The sequence below is a fragment of the Castor canadensis genome, chromosome 16 (assembly GCF_047511655.1).
Source record: "Castor canadensis chromosome 16, mCasCan1.hap1v2, whole genome shotgun sequence".
NCBI classification, from domain to species: Eukaryota; Metazoa; Chordata; class Mammalia; order Rodentia; family Castoridae; genus Castor; species Castor canadensis.
Window position 1 is genome coordinate 83,760,894 of NC_133401.1, and position 19,579 is coordinate 83,780,472.

Genomic DNA, 19,579 nt, shown 5'->3' on the forward strand with positions numbered 1-19,579 from the left:
CTGAGAATTAGCCCGCCCAGGCCGCGCGCCCACGTGACGCAAACTCCCTCTCCCCGCTTGCCACGGCGCTGCTGGGAAGTGTAGTTCTCCGCGTCCGGAGGTCCCGCTCTCTGGCTGCAGCTCCGCAGACGGACTACAAAGCCCAGGATGCATCGCGGCCCCTCCTCCCAGCCAACCCCTCCGCTTCCGGAGATCGCCTCAGAGTGGTCCCAGCGAGAAGGGGGCGGGGCCTTAGTCACGCCAGCGAGGAGTCCACCAATGGCACGTGAGGTGGGCGGGCCCGGCCATCCCCGGGCTCGGGTCGCTCCCCGCCGCAGCGGAAAGGGCAGACGCGGCCGGTCCTCTGCGAGGACTGTCATGGCTGTCCTGTCAGCCACGGACTTCCCTCTGAGGCCGAAAAGCTGGTCGTCGTGCCGCAGACAGTGCAAAGTGCAGGGTGCCAGACCTCTGAGTACATTTGTGAGCTCGAGTCATTCACGACTGCTTAGTGGACACACCGTGAATGACGGGGTCGGAGTGGAGACGGCGACAATGGCCGCTGCCGCGCGAGGCACTCTGCTGAGCGCCTTCTGGGATCGCTCACTGTACTCCTACCGCCTCTGAGCCACGGTCAGCTGTTCACTTTACTACCACTCGTTGTGAAGCCGGGACAGGAGCTGGGAAGGGAGAACAATTTCCGAGCGCGGGGTGCCATTGTCCCATGTCCCTCCCAGGGCCTCTCCTGCCATTGTAAGGGGGACACTGGCCCCCAGGGAGAAAACGAGGTGCTCCCACGGCAAAGCCGGACCCCCCAGCCTGGGACTCCAGCAGAGAGCCAGGAGAGGACATGGGGCCCCTCTGGCCTCCCACCTCCCACGTTTGGTAGGTGACCAGGAGCTCAGTGACTGACGACAGGTGGCTGAGCTGGCCTTGGAAGGCAGCAGTCCAGGCAAAGAGCCTTGGTGTCCCTTGTTGGGCTGCCACTCGCCCAAGTGTCGGAGCTGGGGCCTGTGGAGCTGAGCAGCTCGGCTCGGGGATGGGTCGGTGCCCGTCTCCAGGGCTGGAGTAGATCTGGGGTGAGTTGGGTCTGGCAGGAGTGCGTGGTCGTTTCAAAGCCAGGCTGCCTGGTGTTCTGGCCTCTCCCACACTCACCCACTTGTCACTCCTCCATGGACTTGTTGCCACGTGGTGTCATCTGTCATGTTAGCATTAGGTAGACAAGAGGAAGAAAACTATTGTAAGTAAACTTAACTCCACAGGTGATCATTCTCTTAGGATCCAAGTAGCCCAGAGGCCGCGGGGGCTCTTACAGGATGCTTTGAAGTTTGTCACTCACCTGGAGCTTAATCTTTACTCAAGAGTAAACCACATCCTAAACAGCATCTCGACCTCGGGTTGGGAGTTTCACACAACTAAGACCCAGTCCCAAGAGCTGCACCCTAGACTCCTGATAGAACAGGAACTGAGAATTTCACACAGGTGGTCTGAAGACCAGGCCCAGGAGTCCATTCTGGGCCTAGTTGGACTTGGGGCTGAGAGTTCCTCAATAAGTATACCAGCTCCAAATGCTGATCCCGTAGTTCTCACCCTAGAGACGACCCAACCCCTTTCAGTCCATTGAGAGTATTCCTTTCCTAGTCAGCTTGACTATCCTTTTCACTATATATTTTGCATCTCGCCCACACCAGCGTTAAACTTTCCTGCAGTATTAGGGAGCAGCATGAGGCACTAGCCAGAACTTTCTTGCCTCTAAAGCTGTGAGCTAAATAAACCTGTTTTTCTTGGTAACTGATTCAGACTCGAGTATTTTGTTACAGCAATACAAAACAGACTAAAACGTAGACAAAAAACTAAGGTATGTGAAGAAGCACTTTTGCAAGGGCCTTCCTTTTAAACTTTCCATTTAAGATTCGTAATTACTCTTTGAAATACAATGCTTAAAACTCAAACTTGAATTCTAATCTTGTTTCCACTATTAGGTAATAAATATGGACAGGTTACATCATCTCTGATTCTCATTGGGAATAATGATGCATATGTTTTATGGGATTGAAATGCAAAGAATGCCAATAAGGGCTGGGGGAGTGACTGAAGTGGTGAAGTGCCTGCCTACCAAGCACAAGGGCCTGAATTCAAACCCCAGCACCAAGAAAACAGAGCAAAGCAAGCAAATAAAGCACTTGACGCACTGCTTGTCATAGAGGTAGAGGTTGGTTTTATTTCTATTGTTATTCTTACTGTTAAGATTCTTTTTTTTCTTTTTGGCAGTACTGTGGCTTGAACTTCAGCACCTCACACTTTTGAGGTGGGCACTATTCCACTTGAGCCACTCCACCAGCCCTTTTTTTGAAATAGGTGTTTTGGAGACAGGATCTCGTAACTATTTTCCAGGACTGGATTCAAATCATGCTCCTTCTGATCTCTGCCTCCCAAGTAGCTACATGAGCCACCAGCACTACTGTAAAGATAGTGCTGTAAGATATTTCTTATCTAGAAAAATACCTAGACTATTTGCCTACAGTATTTGTTTGGGCCCCACGTCCAAAAGGGTCTTTTATTATTTTAATCTCAGTTCCACATTTTTACGTAAACATACTTTTATTTACTTCTTTATTTTTAATATAAACATCCTTCTTAGTCCCCAGGCCCATCCAGAAGTGGTGGACAACCTTTCTCTTCCTCTTTTACCTGCTCTTGTTACCCATCCCATGCAGAACCCTAGGTATTCTAGAATGATCCTGGGGTTGGGGAGAAGGATGTGGATGGGCTCTCTTTTGGATTGGAAGGGCAGGAAGCCCTCTCTGAGGTGGTGTTGGAGCTGGGAACCATGCATCTTGCTGGGGAAATGAGTGTTTGGTAAAGGTGTGGCTGGTACTGGAGTAGTTGGTTTGAGGAATAGAAGACATGGTATGTGTGGAGTAGGGAACAAGGGTCACCTGTCAGGAGACCAGGTTGGAGAGGTGACATCCAGAGCCTCAGGGACCACTGGAAGATCTTAAGATGTCATGCTCTGTGGTTTTAGAGATTATTCTGGCTGCTGTGTGGATTGGAGAGCTGCCATGACTTGAAAATGGAAAGGCCAGTCATCTCAAGACTGTCACCTTACCCTCCTGCAATCAGCCACCAAGTCTGGGGGACTCTGGGGACACTCCAGGAGTTATGCAGCGGTTGAGATGGGAGGAGGGGAAGTGTTCAGATCAAGAACTTCATAGGGGCGTGGTGGTGCATACCTGTAATCCCAGCTACCCAGGAGAAAGAAATTGGGAGGATTGTGGTTCAAAGATAGTCTAGGCAAAAAGTTATCAAGATTCATCTCAATCAATAAGCCAGGTGTGGTAGTGCCCACCTGCCATCTCAGCTACGTGGGAGACTGTAGGTAGGAGAATCATGGTCTGAGACTGACCCTGGGCAAAAACATGAGGTGCTATCTGAAAAATGACTAAAGCATGAAAGGGCTGGAAGTGTGGCTCAAATGGTAGAGTGCTTGCCTTGCACATGGGAGGCCCTGGGTTCAATCCCTAGTACCACAAAAAAAACAAAACAAACAAGCACCTCCCCCCCCCACTTTTGCCACACGCACAGCCCCAAACTTCTTTTAACAAAGTGCTTATTGAATTCCAATAATGCCCAGGCCCTGTTCTAGGGATTAGGGAAATGTCAATGAACAGGACAAAGCCCCTGCCCTCCTGGAGCTTTCCTTACAGGGAAGATACAGACAGTGACAAGCATAAGATATAGAATACTGTTTTCCGTTGTGTAAATGCTATAAGGACAGGAAAGCAGGAAGATCAAGAGTGACTGGTGCCGTGTTGAGACAGAATGGTTGCTGAGATGAACTGGATGAGGGGAAGGAAGGCATGAAGAGTAGTACATTTTAGGGCTTGGCCTTGACCTTTGGGCTAGATGGTGGTATCATTTCCTGAAAGCTTAGGAATAAGTCATTAGGAAATTTAGGGTTCTCCTTAGCCTGTTGGTCCTTCCTCATGTTGGGAATACAATCCATATTTTGTCATAGAAGTCAGGTTGGTCCCTTAGTTAACAATTTGCATCTCCCTAGCACCCAGTTGGGGGTGACACAACCGGGAATGAGTTCTATGTGATCAGTCTTTCTGGAATTTTCTGCATGCTGATCTTGCTTTCTGGCATTTCAACCTCAGCGTCCAGCCCCACCATCCTTCTGCCCCGTCTTCCTTTTCATAAAGGCCCTGTCTCAGCTGGTAATATCAGCCACCACCCATTCACCCAAGACTGAGAGTTAGGAGTCATTCTGGACTCCTCCTGCCCTCTCAGTGCACATCCAACCAGGCAGGGAGTCCTCTTGCTGGCATCTCCTTGCTCTAGTGCCTTGGCATCTCTCATTGATACTCTTCAAGACCCCCTCACCCCCTGCTTCTTGGCTGGCTTTTTCTGATACCTTAGTGCTAGAATTTTCTCAAAAGCAAACCGGATGGTCATTTCCAGGTCTCAGAACCGTGTCTCTTTCTGCCATGTTGTCAACAACATAGAATGCCAACCCCTTAGCTAGACTATGTGACCAGTCACAGTTGGCTTCTGTGGCTTTCTGGAGCTGCTGCTTTTTCCTCTGCTTACACTTCATTATATGACCCAGTAAGATAAGAACCACTTATAGCAAACTGAATGCATGCCGCTCACCACTTTTGCAGTGGAAGGTGTTCTTTTAGAGCTTCCATTAAACACTTATTCCTAATAAATACCCAACCTAGAAACTCCCTATTTCTAGCAAAATGTCCCCTCTTCTGTGGTCCCTGCACATAACTTTACCTTTCTAGTCACTGCATGATAATAAAATCACCTGTTCACTTGCCTGTCTCCTGCACCACTAACTCCATAGAGCATGGGGTTGTTTGTTTTGGCAGTACTGGGGCTTGAACTCAGGGCTTCATGCTTGCCAGGCAAGTGCTCTACCACTTGAGCCATACCTCCAGCTGAGTTTGGGGTTGGAATTCACTCTGCTTGATGATGGTCCTAAATCTAGCATGGGTTCTGGCCTGGAACAGGAACTCATGAATCATTAAAGTGAATGGGTTGGTACAAGTCCTTCAGATGCAACATGGAATCTTATCCTTGTAGAAACTTCTAGCAGCCAACAATTAATGACAACAAAAGGACTTCAGTGCCATTGGTCTCAGTGAATCATTGAACTGGAGAGCCTGGCCCAGGAGCCATCCTGGACTTCCTAACATCGTCTTTAATTACAGTTGACCTTCTTGGCCTGGGACGCCAAGAGTGGTTTATCAAGGCTTTCGCCAGGTTACAGGAGAGTGGAGTTAAGAACTAGGTATCATATTTATGCAGAATTAGGCCTCAATCCTGGTTGGTTGCACAACTGCGGGGGTGATAATTTTGTGGTTCTATGCCTCACTTTCCTCACTTGTAAAATGGAGATAAAACGGTCCCCATGCCATTGTGCCTGTGTGAAGATGGAATGACTTCTTGTGTCTAAAATGCTTAACTTAGACCTGGCACTGGGAACAAAAGGGTAGCCTTGGTGGTGACTCAGAGAGAGGCAAAGCACTCAAGTTGGTAGTGAAGTCTTCATTGAAGTATTGGGTCAGCTTGCTCCCCACTGCCATCGCAAGCAGATCAGATCCAGTGCTACCTTGACCTTCTTGTAGAACTCCAGTACTTCTTGTTTTAAATTGTTGACTATTTTTATTTAAAAAGAAAAAGAACGTATAGATAAAAATGATAATCCTTATCTCTTTTTCACTAGGTTTTTCTGACCTGATTTTAATCCTCAGAATGAGTGTGAAGGTTGATATAAGAATTTTCCTTCCTTCCTTCCTTCCTTCCTTCTCTCCTCTCTCTTTCTCTCTCTCTCTCTTTCTTTTCTTATTGTTGTACTAGGGATATATTGTGACATTTACAAAAGTTCCTACAATATGTCACAGTTGAATTCATCCCCTTCATCTTTCTCCTTTATCTCCTTTCTTCCCATTCCTGGAGTATTTTCAACAGGCCTCATTTTTCCATTTTCATACATGAGTACACATTATTTCCACCATATTCGCTTTCTTATACCTTTTCCTTGTATCCTCCCCTCCCTCAAGTACTTTTGGTCATAGCGTTCATTGTGATATTGTTTAGTCTGACTTTACTCAGCCTACGACACTCAACTCTTAATACAGTACCTGGCCTGCAGACAGCTCAGACTGATATATGATTGAATGAATTAGTGGATGAATGAGCGAAGCTTTCCTAACACTGAAGAGCTTGGCATTATTGGGTGTGGGTGTGGGTGTGGGTTTGGGGAGGGGCTGTGCCAGGGTGTGTGTATGTGTACAGAGGTTGTATGGTGACGCCAGAGGTGAAACAGCTGTTAGAAAGCCCATGGTAATGGGGTGAGGAGGAGGCTTGGGAACGCGGTACCAGTAGAACGAGGGACAAAGAGCACCTAAGGACAGGCCCCTGCCTTAGGCTGGGAGGCCATCGTGTATAATGAGAAAAGTTTGCATGGTTCTTCTTTGGAAACCAGAGCTTTGGAAATCAAAAGCTTAACCAACTCCCCAGCAAAAATAGCTTTCTGGAGCTTAGAGCCTTGTGAATATTCCCAACCTGGGGCTAGTCCAAAAGTCTTTTTGCTAGCTTTGAAAGCAGGATATTAAAAAGAAAAAAGCACCTCCTCAATATTTCTTTCATCCATGAGACCAATCTTCTGACACTTTCTGTGCAAAAGCCCATAGATGGCAGAAGGAAGAAGCCAGAAATAAACTGTGCTCAGATGAACCATCAGCCAAGGAATAAGAGTGTGGGGGCAGGTGGGGGCAGAACATGGTGCACAGGCGGGGGTGGCACGCAGCAGCTATTGGCCCCGGGCAGGATGCACGTCACCTACATTTCTAAGTATATGTTTTCAGGCCAGTTGATATTTTCTCCTTTCTTTTTTTTTTGTGGAATTTGGGGTTGAATTTAGGGCCTTGAACTTGCTAAAGTGCTCTGCCACTTGAGCCACACTCTCAGCCCTTTTAGCTTTAGGTTTTTTGTTTTTTTTTTTTTTCAGATAGGATCTCATACTTTTGCCTGGGCGGTCTTCAGACTGTATTCCTCCTACCTCTGCCTCCTCAGTAGCTGGGATCACAAGCAGTGTTTCACCATGTTTGCCTGATATTTTCTTTCTCAATATTTGATTTACATTTGACCCAAGATGCCACTGCCCTAGGCTTGACCCACTTACCAGTGGCTCACCAGTGAGCACCTCTGAGCAGTGTTTAGGGTGTGAAATCAGTCAGATGTGGCTCTGGGAGCCTTGGATTCCAAATCTGGAAGGTGCAGATTCCTGTGCTCAACAAAACATTGGCGCATTTACCTGCCTTATGCCAGGACTCTCTTGTGAGTTTAGGGCATTGACCATGGCAGGTAGGATTTCTGCTTTCAAGGGGCCTCAGATGAAGGAGAAAATAATAGCTTAAATGCTGTTAAGGAAGTCAATGGGGTGAACAGGATGGAGAGAGAGAGAGAGAGAGACAGAGGAAGGAGAGGCTCTTTGATGTGCGTGAAGCACATTGGGTGGTCAGGGAAGGCTGTTTTGTTTGTTTTTGTTTTTGCTTTTTCTCTCCAGAGAAAGAAATTTAGAAGCCAAAGTAAGGAGCTGGGAGAAAATTTTATTGCAGAGCAGAAGTACACACTCAGGGTGACTGTGGACTTCCCAAGGCAGGGTTACCAAGGTTGCCCTTATGAAGGCTGACTGGAGGTATTTGAGTTGACTGTGAAAGGGACTCAAGGATGAGAGCCTCAAGCAGAGGCAAGAGAAGTGCAAAGCCTCTGAGGCATGTTAGGGACCAGTGTATGTGGAGTACATTGAGCAAGGGGAGGTAATCAGAAAGGCTGGGAGGATCCAGCCCATGCAGGGCCTAGCAGGACACAGAGAAGAGTCTGGATTCCATTCAAAAATCAATTCAAAGCCATTGAAGGGTTTCAAGGCAGACCATAAAGTTTCTTATAAACAATGTTAAAGAGTTTGGACTTTGTCCACAGATCAACAGGGACCAAGCAAAAACTTTAAAGCAGGGAGTGTCAGGGTTAGCACTGTGTTTTAGAATGTTTATTCTGGCTAATGGTAAAGAATGGCTTAGCCAGGACTGGAGGCACAGGGATGACCTCAGGGAAGGCATTCTGGTGGTAGAAAGAGTGAATAAAGGCAAGAATGATTGAATTCACATTGTCACCAAAAGCTTCCTAATTGCAGGGACCTCACCACCTCTTGCTTTGCTTTTGTTTTTGGCTGTACTGGGGTTTGAACTCAGGGCCTCACTCTTGCTAGGCAGGTGCTCTACCACTTGAGCCACTCTACCAGCCTCCATCTCTTGCTTCAGATGGTCATCAGCACAAACCGGTGTTTCTGCCAATTTTTACTTAGCATTTCACTGGCTAAATCGACTAGCATGAAGTCAGAGTTGATGTCCAGCCCCTCTCCAGGGGCCACTCCTGTGCACAGTGCTGTGGATGACTGTCTCCTTTACCCTGTTTGCATTTCACCTTTCTTTTTTTGTTTTATTATGTGCATACATTGTTTGGGTCATTTCTCCACCCTGCATTTTACCTTTCACCTTCACATCCACGGTGCTCAAGGGTGTAGGATGAGCCAGTTCCCACTCAGCACTGGGTGGGAACCATGCAATGGCTCCCCTCGCTTGGGAGCTCTGCTTCCAGACTTCCTCAGCTACAGAGCCTGTCACACCAGGCAAGCTGGCACTCTACCAACGTCCCCTCACAGGGGGAGGTCCCATTCGGTATCTGAGGCCTCACCTGTCAACACTGGCCCAACCCATACCAACAAGCAACTAACAACCATGAGAGTTGTTTTTGAGTACCTACTGTATACCCTGGGCTAAGGGATATTACATGTATTCTCTGATTTTAAACCTCGTAATAACCTTATGCGATAGGTTAATAAAATTTTTATTAGTGTGTATTAATTGTATAAAATAATGGGTTTCATTGTGACAATTACAAACAGGCATATAATATACTTCAATCCTATCACCCTCCATTCCCTCTCATACTTCCTTTTTTCTTCCCCCAGCCCCCTTCCTCTTCTCTTTTACTTTGTGTTATCTTTATTTATTTTCTTCTATATTTATTTTTTCTATATTCTACATATGAGAGAATAAATGCCATACCTATCTTTCTGAGTCTATCTTATCTCACTTAACGTGGTGATCTCCAGTTCTACCCGTTGTCCTGTAAACAACATAGTTTCATTCTTCTTCATGACTACACAAAACTCCATTCTGTGTATCTAGTGCATTTTCTTTAGCCATTCATCTGTTGAACTCACTATGTAGCCCAGGTGCTGGCCTTGAACTCACAAGTCCTCCTCTCTCTCTCTGCCTCTCAAGTACCAGGAGGTGTGCACTACCATACCCAGCTCAGACACTACTTTTCAGCAGTAGGCATGCCAGAGATCTTGGAAGCCATATTTTAAAACTTCCATAGCTTGCCTCTGGCCACAAGTAATTTACATTCCTCCTTCCTGCAACATGAGAGTATGCAATGTGAGACTCCCCAAACATTCCATACTACCAGGTTGAGGATTTCAGACCAGAAACCCATCTCCTGTGTCTCCTCTTGCTCTGAGTGAGGAGTCTTGAGTGTGTTCAGTTACAGACTGGAATTGTGATCTTTTTGATCTGAAGATTTGTGAATTGAGGTGATAAGTACTATGGCTTAGATACTTGTCCCTCAAAGGCCCATATGTTAACAGCTTGGTCCCGCACCTCTGGGGCTGGAAGGTGGGTGGAACCTTTAAGAGGTGGAGCCTAGTGAGAGGAAGTTAGGTCATTGGGTGTGTGTCCTTGAAGGGGGTATTGGGACCCCAGCTCTAGCTCTTTGGCCTCCCTTGGGGAAGCAGTTTCTTCTACCACGCACTCCCACCTTGAGCTACTGCCTCACCACAGGCCTAAGAGCAGCAAAGCCAACCAATTATGGATTGAAACCTCTAAAACTAGAAGCCCAACTAAACCTTTCTCCCTTTTAAATTATTTATCTCAGGTATTTCATTACAGTAATGGAAAGCTAACTAACAAGTTATCTGTGCACCACACCCAATGTGCATGGTGGGTTAGACCCTAGAAAATTGCAGTAAACATTTCTACTCAAAAAGGAGAAAACAGGACGTGCAGCAATTCTGAAATCCAGTCAAGCAGATACTACCATTGCCTTGCTTAGTGTCCAATTCTATCAGCTGGTCCTCTGAGGCTCTGCCTCTGTACCCTTGGTTCCCCTTGATGAATTTAAACATCCTTTTCTATGACACATAACTTGTGTTTGCTACTGAATACTTCTTCAACCTCTCTCCTGCTCATAGGGCATCAGGATCCAAAGCTCTCTTTTCAGCAGTTCCTTCTCTTTTTAGTCCAAGGGAGTTTATAACTGGGACAGCAGACTAGTAAGATTTGAATATGGTTCCAGCCCTCTGAGACTATGTCAAAACTCAGTCCTAATGGAACAGTGTTGACAGGTGGTAGGACCTGTAAGAGGTGATTAGGTCATTATGAGGATGAATGCCTTTCTCAAGGGACTGTGTTAATTCTTGCAGGACCAGGTCAGTTACTGTGAGAGCCTGTTGTCTTAAGATAAGGCTGCCCTCGTGTTTTGCTTTTCCGCACCACAAGACTCACTTTTCCACCATGTTTTGTTTTATTTTATTCATTTATTTATGTTTTGCAGTACTGGGGCTTGAACTCTCTTCTTTATAAATCACACAGGCTTAATTACTCTGTGATAGCAGAAGGAAATGGACTAAGACACAGGCTAACCTCACTGACTAAGGGGAGCCTTGATAAAGCCGAGGCTGTTATATTAGGCCGTGTGCACGATGGTTCACCACAGGAAGTCATATTTTGGGAGAGAAAAAATAAGATGTAGAAATGAAAAAGGCCACAGGTCACTCTGATTCCTGGTGGCTTGCCAGCCCATCAGTCCTGGGTAAGCTTGGTCTCTGTAACGTCCCTGCGTTCGTGCCGTAGATTCTTCTTTTGACCTGCACTGGCCTCAGGAGATTGCCATTCTTGCCTTGCAACATTGCTGGTTTGAACCCTGGAAGGATATTATAAAGATCTTTATTATCTGGGGGAATGATGGGAGGAAATGTGCACGGCGCTCAGGGTTATTAACTCGCACATTCACCTATTCATCCGGTGTCAATTCAAGTGCATCTCTGTTGAACGTCTGGTAGGTACTTGCTTCTATCAGGCAAATAGAGGCGCACAAAATTGACAAGAACCTTGCCCTCTACTGAGAATCACACACAGCCAAATCCAGATTCCTCCTCTGGTAGTTAGTAGATGGGTGAAGACTGCACTTAACTGGGGACTCCATTTTCTCTCTGGGAAATGGGCATCAGTTTGTAGAGTTTTGCGACGAGTGTGTGTGTGTATGTGTGTATGTGTGTGTGTGTAGATCATATGGCACTTGAAAGGCCCTTAAATATTTGAGTTTCTTTCTCCTGTTCCTGTTGTCTGAGATCAGGGTTGGGATTTGGGACTGGATAGTTCTTTGTTGTGGGGGCTTCCTGGGCTGTTTAGGAGCATCTGTGGCCTCTACCCACTGGATAGCAGTAGCACTGCCCTCCCCACTCCAAGTTGTCACAACCAAAAATGTCTCCATGTATTTTGAAATGGACCCTGAGGTGGGGTTCAACCCCTACCCCTATTGCAAACCACTGCTTCAGATAAAAGGCCAGAAACGGATGCCTAAAGTCTCAGGCCCCAACCCACCTCTGCACTAGGTTTTTGCCTCCAAAACTAGAAGGCCTGAGGGGCAACACAGAAACCAGTGCCAATTTTGTGTGCTAGCATTGCAGAAAGAAATATCTGTACAGCTCCCTCCCTTCTTCCTTCTGGAGGCCAAGTCCAGCCCCCACCCTTTTAATTACCTCCAGGATTTCAGTAGAGCCTGTTGATTGATCCACCCTGACTTGAAAAAGAACTGGCTTGTCCAGATGTGATAGCACAAAGAAACTCTTCCCCAGCAACTTCCACCTGGGCCCCAGTTGGAGGTTGAAGGTCAGAGCAGCTTGGCTGTAATAGTGCTTAGCTGAAAAAGCTAGCTAGTATTGCCTGAGGGAGGAAAGAAGTCCTATTTCCAGAGAGCTCCAGAGTTTCAACAGGGGGTAGGGCACACAGGCCAGCACCTGTTTGTGAATGTGCATGACAAGAATATTATTTACCTTTAGATTGTCATAGAAGTATAAAAAAATCTTAGTTCTATAAAAGAAAAAGCCTTCATTTACACCACATATAAGATTGAGGAAAAGGTTAATAGTTAATTTCAATTTTTGAAGTAGAATCTCATTAAGTTGTCCATGCTGGCCTTGAACTTCTGGACTCACTGATCCCCTCCTCTGCCTCTGGAGCAGCTGCATCAGACTGTGATAAACCTATAGTGATCCTAATGATTTCATCAGGGGTGGTGGCTCCTCTTGGAACCTTGGGTAGGACTTGCGTGGCTCTCACCCTGTTCCAACACTTTCTCCCTTACTTACTTATATTGACCATCGGCTCCTTCAGGACCTTTGTACTTGAAGCTCCCCTTTCCTAGACGTGCACTAAGTCTGCTCCAGCTGCATACACAGCATTCAGGGGTCTCCTTGCTCCTTGCTTCAGTGTCAACAGTGTCTAAGTTAGTGTTAGTTAGTTGGGTACAGAAGTGAGAAGAGAAAGAAAAAATTGAACTTGTGTCCAAGCCACACCCAGTTCTCACTGCTGAGCAGAACAAAATTAGAATCTTTTACCTTCACTAGGTTTATCAGACTGCATGCTACCATCCTTTCCTGTTTTTTTTTTTTTTTCTCTTTTTTTTTTTGAGACAGGGTCTCACTTAATTTACTATGTAGCCCAAGGCTGGCCTTAAACTCAAAATCTTCCTGCCTGAGATTCCTGGGTGTCGGGATGACAGGCTGCATGGTACCAACGGCCAGCTAATATCATGCTTTTGGCTGTTGGTACTTGGAAGTCATCTGTGGATTTTACTGGCCCAATATCCATTCTCACTTCTTAGAAAAGTAACTTTTCTTTTTCCCTTTGTGAAACCAACTGTTATGGTTTGAATATGGTTGGTCCCCCAAACTCTTGCAGGAGTTTAGTCCCCAAAGTCATATGTTAATAGAAGAGGGTGGAAGCCCAAATCATCGTGGTGTTTAGAATCGGGCCTCTGGGAGGTGATTAGGATAAATGAGGTCATTAAGGCACTGTCCCATGACGGGATCTGAGTAACTTTATAAGAAGAGGTAGAGAGACCACATACACATAGATATATAGTCATGAATGCTCCTTGTCTCTTAATCTTAAATCGTCACTTGCTAAATGAGTGACCTTGAGCAAACAACTTCACCTCATTGAGGTTGAGTGTCCTTTCTATAACTTGGAGGTCCTGCTACCCATGCTTAGAGTTGATCTGTGCATTGGCCATAGCCAGGTTGAATGGTTGAATACAGTTTGGCTTCCTGGAAACTTATGTTGAAGTTTGCTTGTCACTGTAGTGATGGTGGGAGTTGTGGCCTTGAAGAGGTGATGAGTTCTTTAGGAGGCATTAATGTTTTTCTCATGGGACTAGATTAGTTACCTGGAGATGGGGTTGCTATAAAGTGAAGTAGCCTCCTGTGATTTCTTGCCATGGTGTTAATTTGCTACTTAATGTAATTCCAAATAAAGGAAAATTTAAAAATTAAATTATTAGCATGAATTTCACTGTTCATCTTTAGCTTGCATATGACTTTTTCTTTTTTTTTTTTTTGGTGGGACTGGAGTTTGAACTCAGAGCTTTGTGTTTGCAAAGCAGACACTCTACTGCTTGAGCCACACCTCCAGTTATTTTGCTTTGGTTATTTTGGAGATGGGGTCTCTTGAGGTATTTGCCTGGGCTGACCTGGCACTCTAGTCCTCCAAACCTCAGCCTCGTAATTAGTTAGTATTACAGGTGTGAACCACTGGTGCCCAGTGCGCATGACAGTTTTAAGTGAACTATCAAAGCATTTAACTGGATTCACAACAATCACATTACGTGTAATTTTGTGTCTTCTCCCCAGAAGGTACCTCAAGCCAGCCAATGGAGATGAACACAAGCCAGACACTGGGAATGTGGAAGGGAGGGTTTCCTGGGCATGAGGACATCCGAGTGTGTCAAGCCAGTATCTACTCTTTGCTCAGGCCATCTGCTACAACCCACAGAGGAAGGCAACCCTAGGTGACTGCCACCTCTGTACCAGGTTGTCTAGGCACCTGGACTGTGGGTAGGGGGAAGGCTTGTCGCCATGACAACACCTGCCAAATGTGCCCTGGTGCTGCTCATCAGGGGCAGGGGCAGCCACCACCTGCCTGCCCTGAGGTGTGTGCACACAGGCCCCTACCAGGGGCACAGGGCAGCAGCCATTACTTATCAGGGCAGGAGGGGAGAAGCAGGGTAGAAGGTGGGGTGTCAGGGGACAGGAAGTAGTGACATGTATGAGATGGCATCACTGGTGGGCTGAGGCTCTGAGTTCCTGTGTGTTTCTATCATTTTATCTCAATTTACATAGGATGTCACAAAACAGATTCAAAGATAAAAGTATTAAGAATTTCAAGATGTAGCTGGATGGGGTGATGTGCACCTGAATCCTAGCTACCAGGGGACTGACACAGGAGGATCACTTGAGCTCAGGTGTTCAAGGCCAGCCAGAGCAACATAGCTACACTCCATCTCAAAAAAAAAAAAAAAAAAAGAAAGAAAGAAAAGAAAAAAAAGAATTTTAAGACAGCACAAGCACAAGACCCTTCTGAGCCCCTGGCCCCATGTGACCTTGGGATTCTATGCTCCTCTACTCTGCCCTTAGGGTAAGAGTTGGGCAGGCCAGGGAGAACAAGCTGAAGGAAAGCTGTCTTACCTGGAGACAGGTTTCAGTATGATTTCACTGGGCACCTGGACACAAAGTTCACCCTGGTGTTGGCCCTACCTCCAGTGAGGACTCTCCTCTCGTGTCCCACTCCACTGTCTGCTCTGCAGGTGGGATATGGGGTACAGCTTCTTTAAAGGGGGGCTCCCAGTTGGCTGAGGGCAATCCTTTGGGAAAGAGAGTGGCCAGTTTTCAGCTGACGCAGAAGCTGGGACTAAGCCGCAAGTCCCACCAGGATGTCTGGGTAGGGCACCCAAAGCAGCCACTAGAGTTCACTTCTTATGTCACTTCAGTCCACCTGCTTCTCACACTCAGTTTCCTCTAGGAAACTGGGACCTCTGGGTGGTCCCAATTCTGGAAACCTGAAGAGAAGGGTGTGTGGGACAGATCACAGCCCTTGCCTCTACATCTGTTCTCTGGGCTCTGCTAATAATCATCATTTTCCTCCTCTACTGCTTGAGTTTCCCATCCCTCTGGTTAGTGCATCTGCTGAGCTGGGTGGCTTTGCTGCTGGGTTTGAGCTTCCAGTCACCATGTCACTGACTGGCTGTGGTTGATGAACATGTCTGTCTGTAGCCACACCAGAGCACAGTCATGCACAAGACAGGGCACATGAGTGCCAAACCCGTCCTCCTCTTCCATTAAGTAGTGCCCCATCACCAAGATCAAGGATATTTACATTTGACATCCTGGTCATCCCTTTCCTTGTCTGCTGTCTCTGGTAGACACCAGAGCGATTGGAAGGCAACTGAGTTTAATAAGGGATCCTTACTGTGTTCCTTGGTGGAAGCAGGCATTAGTCAGCTTTTCATAACTAAAGCAAGCTACCTGAGACAGGTTACTTTACGGTTTATTTTGAAAGTAAAGGCCTTGGGCCTCACCTGGTGGTGATGGCTTGGCTGCTGGCAGAGTCCTGAGGCGCTGCAGAGCACACATGGCAAAACAGAGGGCAGGAATGTGTGTGTCTATCTGTGTGTTTCCGGGCTCTCTCTTTTTTATTTTTTTCAGTGCTATGGATTGAACCCACTGTCTCCCATATGGTAGGCGAGCACTTTGCCACCAAGTCATGTCCCCAGGCACAAAGCACTGTAATAGGATTAAGTTTCTACCCTCTTAATGCCAGGACTATATGACTTCGGGGATTCCAAGCATGCTGAAACCATAGCAAAGCATTTGCCCACTCTGGTACCAAGACTGGTAGATCTACAGAGGTTGAACTTTCAAGGACAGAGAGGAAAACTCTCAAGTGGATTCCTGAGAGTGATGGCATCCTTTGTCGAGAAACCTGTTATGATTTGGCTCTGAAATGTCCCCCAAATCTCCCGTGTTTGGTCCCTAATACAGTAGAGTTCAGAGGTGGGGCCTATGAGAGGTGACTGGATCATGAGGGCTCTTACCTCATGAATGGATTGAACCATTTATGGATTCATAGCTTACTGGGTTTGGGGAGAAGTGAGCTTTCTCTTTGCTTCCTGTCGGCTATGAAGTGAGCAGCTTTGCGTCATCATATACTTCTGCCACAATGTTCTGCCTCACCACAGGCTCAAAGTGACAGGGCCAAGAGACTATGGACTGAAACCTCTGAAATCATGAGCTGACTTAAGATGATTGATTGTCTCAGATGTTTTGTCATAGAGATGGAAAACTGACTAACACACTACCTGTTGGGGACATCTTACCATGTAAGATGTATGCTGTATCCCATTTACATAGTGTTAAATCTCTAAGTTGGTGCTGCAGTTGTTCCTTCAGGAGGCCATCCCATTACTCTAGCAAGCTAGCAACTTCTGGATGCTGGGATACATAGTAGGATCATGGAGTCCATAGTCATATGTCATCATGGCACCTACTATGCTTTAAAAGTCTCTTGTTACAGGATCTGGGGGGATTAGCTTAGTAGTAGAGTACTTGCTTAGCATGTGTGAGGCCCGGTTCAATCTCTAGTACCTAAAAAAAAAAAAAACGAAAAAAAAAACCCAGCTCCAAAGACTTTATTGTTGTGAAGCAATATTATTCAGGTCCTGTTGGTGTGTCAGGGAACCCATGAGTCCTTATGTGATTGTATTAGCTGAGGCACTGTAGAAGAAAAGGCAAACCCACTCTTGGGCTTCATAGGCCTAGTACAGCCACTGTGAGACATACCAGGGGCCAGGACTTCAGCTATTTCATGACCTCCCTGATCCTATTCTAAAGAGGGTCGTGGTGGCACCTTGTGTCTGTTTGGTAGTATTAGCCTTTGCTTGGACCCTGTATCTGGCAGCCTTCAAAATATCTGGATGTCTCCCATTCCCTGTGTAGGGCTCTCCAGATTAATATCCCCAGGTTTCTTTGGGGAAGTTGGGAAAATCCCAATACCATATTCTCCTGGTGGTTTTGTAGGATTCTTCTGCATGGGGACTTAGTCTTTCCTTCAATCAATAAGCTGCAGACCTCAGTCTGGCTCAGAACTGCAAACTGAGCAAGGGATTTTGATTTTCTGTTGGAGAGCTGACCTCTCTTTTGCTCATCCACCCTTAATCTTTTTTGATTGGTTAAATATTTTAAGCAGTACCCTAATTGACTGTCTTTTTGATTTGTCCCTAAGGGTATATGTTCTAGGAGCCTGCAGGTCACGGCTCCTGGCCACCATCCAACCTTGCTGCCCTTCATGGTCATTGTACCTACCTTATTTTTGTTTTGCATATGTGAGCTCAGGACCTCACATACGCTAGGCATGTGCTCTGCCACTGAGCTACATTCCCAGCACTCACTCCCCTTTTTTCTTGTGTTTAAATGTTTGATAGTTTGAAATTTTATTACACAATTTATTCTAGAGAACCCAGTTCTATAACATCACCTCCTCCGGAAGACAGCCTCCACTGAAGTTCTGATGGTACTGTTCTTTCCTTACCAACACACTTCTTATCTCCGTGGTCAAAAGAGAGCCCTCCAAGCCCTCCCAGAGATGTGGTCAGCTGGTGGGTTTCCTGTCCTACACAGTAGGCCCATTCTGACATGTCCTGATGACTGAATCTTTGGACTCTTCTCTCCAGCTTGTAATAGCAGTCCTGGAATCTCTGTGTTGTTCAATTTGGGCCTTTTGTTTTCCCAGTTTTTCAAGAGTCATTCCATATTCCTAGGGCCCTTTTGAGGGTGTAGAATCTCATGATCCTGGAGAGAGCCCCTTCATATCAACAAATGCACTCTATCCATTTATACTCACACCTCTTCATCACCCCTCAGAATCCTGTATGGCCTCGTGCATGTTGGTCAGGTCTGATATGTGATCCTATTCTTTCCAATAGTGATTGAATACTTCCTGAGTTGGTTCATGCTGAGATTCCTCCTCTTCCTCCAGGGTTTACCAGTGTGCAGCCAGTAGGAGAGGTGGGAGACAAATCCTAGGGAGGGCAGGCATTGCTTTGTAAGGTACCTTCTCTGTTTGAAGTCTCTGTAAAGTATTCCAGCAAGATGGCAGGATGGGGTAAGATGGTGGAGTGGGGTCAGTGTTCTACCAGTGGGACAGGGACACTTGCAGTCCCAATATGTTAGGAGTGTCTGGGGATTCAAGGTTTTCAAATTAATGTCTTCAGATTGTCTCTCCCTGAGGAAAGAAACTGAAGAAGATACTAGAAGATGGGAAGCTCTCTCATGTTCATAGATCAGCAGAATCAATATTATGAAAATGGCTACACTACCAAAAGCAATCTACAGATTCAACTCAATCCCCATCAAAATTCCAATGTTGAGGCTGGAGGCATGGCTCAAGTGGTAGAGCATCTTCCTATCAAGTACGAGACCCTGAGTTCAAACCCAAGTACTGTAAAAAAAAAATTCAATATCATTTTTCATAGAAGTAGAAAAATCGATCCTAGAATTCATATAGAAGCATAAAAGACCCCAAATAGCTAAAGCGATCTTGAGCAAAAAACAACACTGGAGATATTACAATACCTGACTTCAAACTATGTCACAGAGAGATAGTAACAAAAAATAGCACGTACTGGTAACACACACAAAGACACACAGACCAATGGAAGAGAAGACCCAGAAGTAACCCCACACAGCTACAGTCATCTTATTTTTGATAAACGCATCAAAAACGTATTAGAGAAAAGACAGCCTCTTCAACAAATGGTGCGAGGAAAACTGGACATCCGTGAGTAGAAGACTGAAACTAGATCCTTATCTCCTACCCTGCACAGACATCAATTCAAGATGGATCGAAGACCTTAATGGAAGACCAAAAACCTTGACGGACTAGAGGAAAACATCAGGAAAGTGTTTCACCCTATTGACACAGGCAACGACTTTCTGAATAGGACTCCAATAGTTGAGGAAATAAGAGTAAACATTGAAAACTGGGATTGCACATTAAAGGAAACAATTACAGAGCGCTGAGACAGCTTACAGAATGAGAGAGAATCTTTGCCAACTATTTATTGGACAAGGGAACAACACCCAGAATATATAAAGAGCTCAAAAAATTAAATACCAAAAGAACAAATAATCCGATTAATAAATGGCAAATTAATTGAACAGACAGTTCTCAAAAGAAGAACATCCTTGGCCATCAAGGACATGCAAATCAAAATGACACTGAGATTCTGTCTCACCTCGTCAGAATGGCCACCATCAAGAAGACAGACAAAAACAAATGCTGGCAAGGATATCAGAGGGGTGTGGGTAGGAGAGGGTATGTTTGTTGTTTGTGGGGACTATATGCTGTTG

General features: G+C 45.9%; 1 long non-coding RNA gene across 5 annotated transcripts in view; it reads left to right on the forward strand.

Annotated features, from left to right (window-relative positions):
* Positions 1-269: 269 nt before the first annotated feature.
* Positions 270-19,579, forward strand: part of LOC141418009 (uncharacterized) — a 48,743-nt gene continuing 29,433 nt past the window's right edge. For 4 of the 5 annotated variants that reach the window (XR_012442639.1, XR_012442640.1, XR_012442641.1 and 1 more), the window contains exon 1: positions 616-861. This is a non-coding gene — a long non-coding RNA (uncharacterized lncRNA). The other variant, XR_012442642.1, reaches the window with a different exon arrangement.